At 45.1% G+C, this 6,917-nt stretch overlaps 1 long non-coding RNA gene across 5 annotated transcripts; it reads right to left on the reverse strand.

Moving 5' to 3' along the window:
• Nucleotides 1–1,000: 1,000 nt before the first annotated feature.
• LOC124681175 lies at nucleotides 1,001–4,131 on the reverse strand. 5 transcript variants are annotated; one of them, XR_006995745.1, is made up of 7 exons: nucleotides 3,801–4,131; nucleotides 3,546–3,707; nucleotides 3,079–3,462; nucleotides 2,246–2,274; nucleotides 1,799–2,141; nucleotides 1,404–1,588; nucleotides 1,001–1,199 (listed from the first exon to the last, which is right to left on the reverse strand). It is a non-coding gene; the product is annotated as an uncharacterized LOC124681175 (long non-coding RNA). The 5 variants fall into 5 exon arrangements; XR_006995746.1 differs by having other exon boundaries at nucleotides 1,799–1,884; nucleotides 1,994–2,274; XR_006995743.1 differs by having other exon boundaries at nucleotides 1,799–1,914; nucleotides 1,994–2,274.
• Between the last annotated feature and the right edge of the window lie 2,786 nt (nucleotides 4,132–6,917).

Here is a 6,917-nt window from a genome sequence, read left to right on the forward strand (position 1 = left end):
ATTAACGACTGATAAGGCGGTAATCCATGAAATAATTAAAAGCCACTGCCGGAGGCTATCTTTCTGACATGAAAGTCGAGCTTCGGACTCACAAGTCCATTGGTTGGAACCTTCGACAACTCTGGGAGTGATGGACATTAGGTTTGCTTCTTAGAACCTCTGATAGTCTTTGTACTTCAAACAATGTAAAATGCCAGGGTTTCTCTTACTTAAAAGAAATCAAACTACTACTAGGCGCCCACACGAGAGCACCACGACCGCATAGTGCAGACGCCAGCCACACGACCCACGCTCTGGGAAGATCATTGGATTGTATGTCACACGATGGAACGTATAAGGGCATGTAAAACGCAAAGCGCTTGTACGGACGCTTATCGCAATCATACTCAAGCGTCGGCGCTAGGAGCTATGGTTTTCTATGCGTTTAGCAAGCCCCGGGCTCCTCTTCATGCATCGATGGCTAGAAATTAGCTGGGAATGGCATGCAAACTGCCAAAACGGCTGGGAATGTATTCCTAGGGCCTGTGAGTTAGCGCCTGCACTGTACATGCTCTAAGATAGACTAGTGGTTGGGGCGCCCCATGGGGCGCCTCCTCGCTGGTCAGTGGCTGCCTAATCTGAGCACCGTGATGGTCAACTAACTCACAAACCATGTAGTAAGACGAATGCAACAATATGGATAGATAAAGATACATCAACCTGAATTGTGATTGCATTATATGGAATTCAGGATTACATCAGAGTATGATACATGCACCTCACATGCTTAAAAGAAGGTATAACACATCATAAATGAGCCAATTTATGCGGAGGCTGGGCCTAGGCCCTTTGTGAAAAAAAACACATCATAAATGGTCGATCCACACGATCAACAATCTAAACTAATATTAGGGAATTCGACCAATGCATGGTTCAATCCTTCCCCGCTGCAATATATACAGAGTAAAAGCTGTGAGAAAATTAACCTCAATCAAAGCTGGTTGCTGGCACCTAGAGGCAGGGAAAGACTTAATACGGGTAATCAGCTTCAACCATATAGAGAAATTGACTTACTCTCCTACTTTAATGCATGCATACAACTACTTAAAAGATGGATTGGCTCTCAAATTCACTTTACACCTGCTTCTCTCATTAAGCTGCTCTCTCCTTCAAGGCGTGCGGTGGTCAATTCTTCTGGCATTTCTCCGAAAATTCCAGGACTGCAGTGAAGTTATAATAGATTTTAGCTAATCATCTTAGTAACTTTTTCAGTGCAGTGATATGGTGAAATTTTCCTAATATTAGATAGTAAACAAGATAACTGAATTTCTATGTGTGCAGTTGGCGCAAATAGAAGTTCAGATTGGATACAGAAGTACTGAAAGCAAATAAAAGAAGGATAACCTAAGAAAAAACAAACTAACCAGAAGCATAACTATCTCGGTGCTTTAAGCATTGATTTCATATTCATCTGGTACCTCTTTCCTCATCCATTGCAAAAGCACGAACACTAACATGGTGCGTAGATCAACATTTAACATATGATCCATATTCAGAAGCCAATGCACAAACATTAGGTTCTTCGTGCATGATGCTAACATAATCCTTCCTACATCAAAATTAAGTAAAGAATTAGAGATCAATCTCAAACAGACACATACGGAGCTTAGTAATGTAAATCAAGATACATCTGAAACGCGAGAAAGGACTAAAGGCAAGCACAAAACACTAATTTGATAGCAGTCAAAAACCAAACGAGGGGGATATGGGCCCTGTGATGCCTATCTATATCATTGTAGAAGGAAATAGTAGTACCTACCTAAATCAAAGTTTTGTCCAGCAGCACAACCCCTGTTTACTCATCACTTTTATAGAATAGATCAGGAGGTGAGAGTCCTTGAATGACTTGAAATAAGTTATGTCCAAAGATTAGTACTACAATAAAAAATACAATTACAATAGAACTAAGGCACATATTTTAGCAAAAGAAAATATTGACAATTAATCTAGTTACATGTTTGTAGTGAACACCAAAATATTCTATCTTGCTTTGTGGTATGGTATGAAGCTTGTACAAACGCTTGTCAGGAGGCCATAATTTTTGGGTTATGTCATAAAAGCTCCAGTTTACACTTTACCAGCAGAAATAGTCCTTGCAGAGCCTATGATAACAACAAAAAATGGCTCTGTAAACTGATGATGAAGCATCTGAGTAGAAACATCAATGCATGGCAACCATCATCTATAACCAGGGTGTGAGTGGTACCATCCAACGACATTTGCCAACCTTCCAGCCTATCCAAGTGAAGAGCATACACTAGTTAGTAATATTGATTATTTAGCTTTAATAACAAAACTGCAAGTAATTATTGACTCACACATCTCAGTAACAGCATTCTCCAAATGATCATTCAACAATGTAACATTTGTGTAAATCCATATTTTCCAAAACAGATTAAACAGGTACAAATGTACAATCATGTATGTATATTGTATATATAGTGCCAACAGTAACAGCAAAAACAAGAGATTGAATTCAGAAAAAGCTATACATAAATTCAATGTTGACAGGAAAAATGAAATATGGAACCATTGGGCATTGTTCAATCCTACACAAAATGGTATTGCTCCAATAACTAATTCACACTGCTTGTGAGAAACACATATCGTTATATTTCTGATCTACATAATGAAAAGGTGAAACACTGTCACTGCTATATCCAACTATATATGTAACATTAGAAGAGAAAGCGCCACCAATATTTACTACATAATCCTAGGCCAAAAAAAACTATAATCCATGAACTAAAAAAATATTTAGAATGCATGTACAACTTCTAGGACCCATGCTATAGCGACGGGTAAGATCTCAGCTTATGATGTAGCTATCTGAAGTTATATTATGTCAAGTACATTACCAGCCTGGAAAAATTTGTTAGCAATTATAGATACAAGAAAGCCAAAATGGAGCTACAATTTGGTGCACAAAATTTCATCATCCAGCTGCAAATTGCAAATACTGAAACCGGTTTTGGGATGCCAATTTTCAAATACGGACATCAAACCAAATAACTAAATGCTATAAATAGGGTACCGTACCATATCCAACAATGACTCAACGAGACCACCAGGAATCCACGATAGCCTGCTGATTAAAGGCACATTGATTTTAATTACAATAACATGCATTTTTAGCAAAATAAATGCTAAATCTGCTGATTGTTCCTCCTTGCTCCACCTGCAGTAACTTAAGATAAGCGATAGCAAGAATAAAAATATCCAGTAAAAGAGAAAGAAAACCAAACAACTCTGCAAGAAAAACTATAGTTATAGGCATTAGATAGTCTCATATTGTCGTACAATGATAGAAAGTGCAAGGTTTTAACTTTTAAATCACATCCTTGGATCTAAAAGGAAAAACAGAATAAATGTCAATGCGGAAGGAGATGTCTCCATGGTTTAGTCCAGAACCGCCACATCCATCTGTGCTCAATGTTTCAAGGGAAACGAAATCAACAAGCATTCAGAAATCTGAGATCAAAAGCATCAAAGAAAACTATCCGAACCAGGAACACATCAAGAAGAGTGTAGTTCAATTTGGCATCCACCTCTGCCTCTGAACCATCGAGTCAACTGGCACCCACCTCTGCCTCTGAACCATCGAGTCAACTGGCACCCACCTTTGCTTCTGAAGCATCCAACGACTGAAAAATAGTGGTACACGAGATCTGTCAAGGGGAGGGTCAGTGCAAGGATGGAGATGGAAAGATATGAGAGATGGGGAAAAGGGTAAGAAGAGAGGTCCTCGAGATTGGATTCACCTTGGTCCAGCACCGGCGCCGGGGAGCGCTGACAAACAATGAACACCGCCGCCGCTCCAACCACACTGCGCATGTTGAAAACGAGGCCATCGTTGCTCCCTTTGTTGCCGCCGCCGCGCTGCTCTCCGACAAGAAGTACCTGCATCATGGACAAAGCCAACCACGCATGCCTTTCCCCACCGCCACTCAGGATCAACGCCGTTCCCCGGCATCACTCAGGGCCCGCCGTTCCCCGTCGTCACTCAGGGTCCGCCGTTCCCCGCTCGTCGTGCTACACCCAGTAGGCGCAGCCGCCAGGAAGGGTGAGACGATAGAGAATAGGGCTTGAGAAGAAGAGAGGAGGTCTGTTAGATTATTTTCCCTCGCTCGCTCGCAGTACATCGTGCTGTCCTGCAGTACAGAATCTACACATGCAGTACAAACTCGCCAGGCAGTACATCTGCTACAGTACCAAAATATTCGCCCAACACGAGCGCTACGGGGCTGTCGTGGAGAGCCCTGGGATAGGGCAAAGGGGGTTGCACTTGCTTGTTCTCAATGACATGGCCACAACCATAGGAGGTAGGCGGGCTGCAGGAAAACTGATCAACACCCGGCAGCCGCGCACGTGCCACGTTGTGTCGCCATGGTAAAAACATTGCTCGTTGCTCGCCTTGGTGCCAGTTACCAAATGATTTCAGAATATGTAGATCGATGGCGAAACCATATACTCCGTGTAAGCCAATAGTTATAAGGTAGTGAGGTTACCATTTGCCATTTGTTACTTCTCGAAGTAGGCTTTTTGTTCCCCTTTATAAATAAAACACAAATGCACGAATTGATATGTGGAGAGGAAACTCTCTTCACAAGTAGGTCAAAATAAAAATGACAAATGAAAGGAAGACGAGACACCGCCAACTCCAAGTCGAGCAAGTAAGCTGGATAAGCCACACCTAACACTGGGCCACATAGACTACCAAACAAGAATGAAGTCACGCCTCGTGAGGAAACCACCGAACACCGTTGCACCGAACCCACCAAGTTACGGCTAGAAAGGGCCGCCTGCCCTCTCGCTCCAGACCGCAGAGCGTCACGCCAGGATCAAGGCAGCTCCCATGATGCAGTAATAGGAAACAAAGCTCTCCGATGACGCCCCAAGAGGGTAACGGCGCGTCACACCGCCGTCGTCGAGTTTGAAGATCAGACTAGGGTGTTCACCCAGTTCCTGACATAGAGAGGAACTCACAACAACGCCCCCAAGAGAGATACGACCCCCGTAGGTGTCGTCCGCGTGAAGGTTTCGCTCGGCACCTCTCAATGTCACCCAAGGTTGGACAAACCAAACAAAGGATGGACTGCCTCAACCAACACAAGGCCTCCAGAAGTCCAGATCTAGACCAAGGAGCCGCCACCGCCGAAGCTACGGCAACTCCATGATCATCCACTGCATTCCGCTTGCTGCCCACGTAGCCACTAGGGGGCGTCACCACCACTGCAACGCTGCCTGCCGCCGAGCCACCCGTGCAGCCTCACAATCCGAGACTGTTGTCCCAGCTTCCATGCCCCCTCAGTAGCAACGACGAGCACCAAAGTACCAGCCACGACCTAGCGAACCTAGACAGAACAACAAGGGTGCTGCCAGATGTGGGCCCGCCGCCTAGCCTAGATCTAGCCCGAACGCACAAGGCTTCCCGGAATGGCCAATGCACCACTTAGCCACCGCACCGACTCAAAGCCACTCCAAGCCGTTGCAGGCCCTCCTAGCCCGCTGCAGCCCAGATCGGGCCGATCCCACATGCCACCAAACAAGGAGATGACTGCTCAAATTGACGAGGGTTCACCTCGACAATGCCCATGAATCATGTACTTGGGTTTAGGGAGAAGATGACAGCGGAGATTCCTAGAGCGAGAGTAGGCACACGACGTACCTAGGTTCATGTCCCTACGGTAGAGGATTGCTACGTCCTGCTAGCAATCCAGTATATTATCATAGTTATGTTACTGGGAGCCACCATAGGCAGGGTTGTATCTGACTATCTATGTTTTCATGTGTCTAAGGGGTACCCCTGCCTAACTTTATATATGCAACCATGCTAGGGTTTACTAGAGTTTCCTTCTTGTGCCTTCTAAGAGTCCTCTTTCTTGTACTCCAAATTGCTATTACATGCAGGTCCAGCTTGTCGAGTCCTTGTGCTGGTCAACCTCCATAATAGGCCGCACCGGGTATAGAAATAATGCGTACTCGAAATGTTATGCCCATGACAGTAGCCATCGAGACTATTCTCGAGTCGTAGACTCGGGTTGAGTCTCCAAACCTTGACCTCTTCATGTTTATAACATGAACCCGAATTTGCATTCGAGTAAGCATTTTACTATATTTGATCAATATTTTAACATGGGGATTTGGTATGACGAGTCTGGTGCGTCCGGTGGATCAGGAGCTAGGTAATTTCTCCTAGGCAAAAACATCGCGAACCTACTTCAAACTCGAGTCCCCGGACTCGAATTCGGAATACTAGCATATTTCAGCTTAGGCCGCAGAGGTCTTATTGAGTTCTGAATTCCAGCTGAATGTTAAGGGTGCCCAACGCATCTATTGTCATGGATATGACCACGACAGGTGCTACAGGGTGCAGCAGTTCGTTAATGCAGGAGCAAGGCGACGTAGCCATCTGCGGAGCGAGGTGCACATGACGCAAGGTTTTACCCAGGTTCAGCCCCTCCGGAGAGTAAAAGGCCTACGTCCTGCTAGATCTATTGCCCAGTGGAGAATTACAATGGGGGGCTCAGTCGGCGAGAACACCGAGAGCTATGGAGGTGAGATGCGATCTCTGATAGTGTGTGTTCTAGGGCCTAGCTCATGGATTTATATAGGCACCCCCGATCTAGGGTTACATGAGGATAAGTCTGAATCGTATTCGAATCATATCAGTTGCTACAAGTACGAGATTTGTTATCCCGCGCTCAAGTAATCTTGATCTTCAGTCGCCTGGGCCTTCGTCCCAGTCGCCACACCGGGGTTTAGGTCCTGTCGCACCAGGGTTTTAGGCCTTGTCGCCTTCCTCGACTGGAGCACTCTCTGGGCCTTCTATCCTTCGGAGAGTGAGACTGATGATGCACCCCCTTGGGCATATCCCC

Source organism: Lolium rigidum, unplaced genomic scaffold, assembly GCF_022539505.1.
Source record: "Lolium rigidum isolate FL_2022 unplaced genomic scaffold, APGP_CSIRO_Lrig_0.1 contig_34836_1, whole genome shotgun sequence".
NCBI classification, from domain to species: domain Eukaryota; kingdom Viridiplantae; phylum Streptophyta; class Magnoliopsida; order Poales; family Poaceae; genus Lolium; species Lolium rigidum.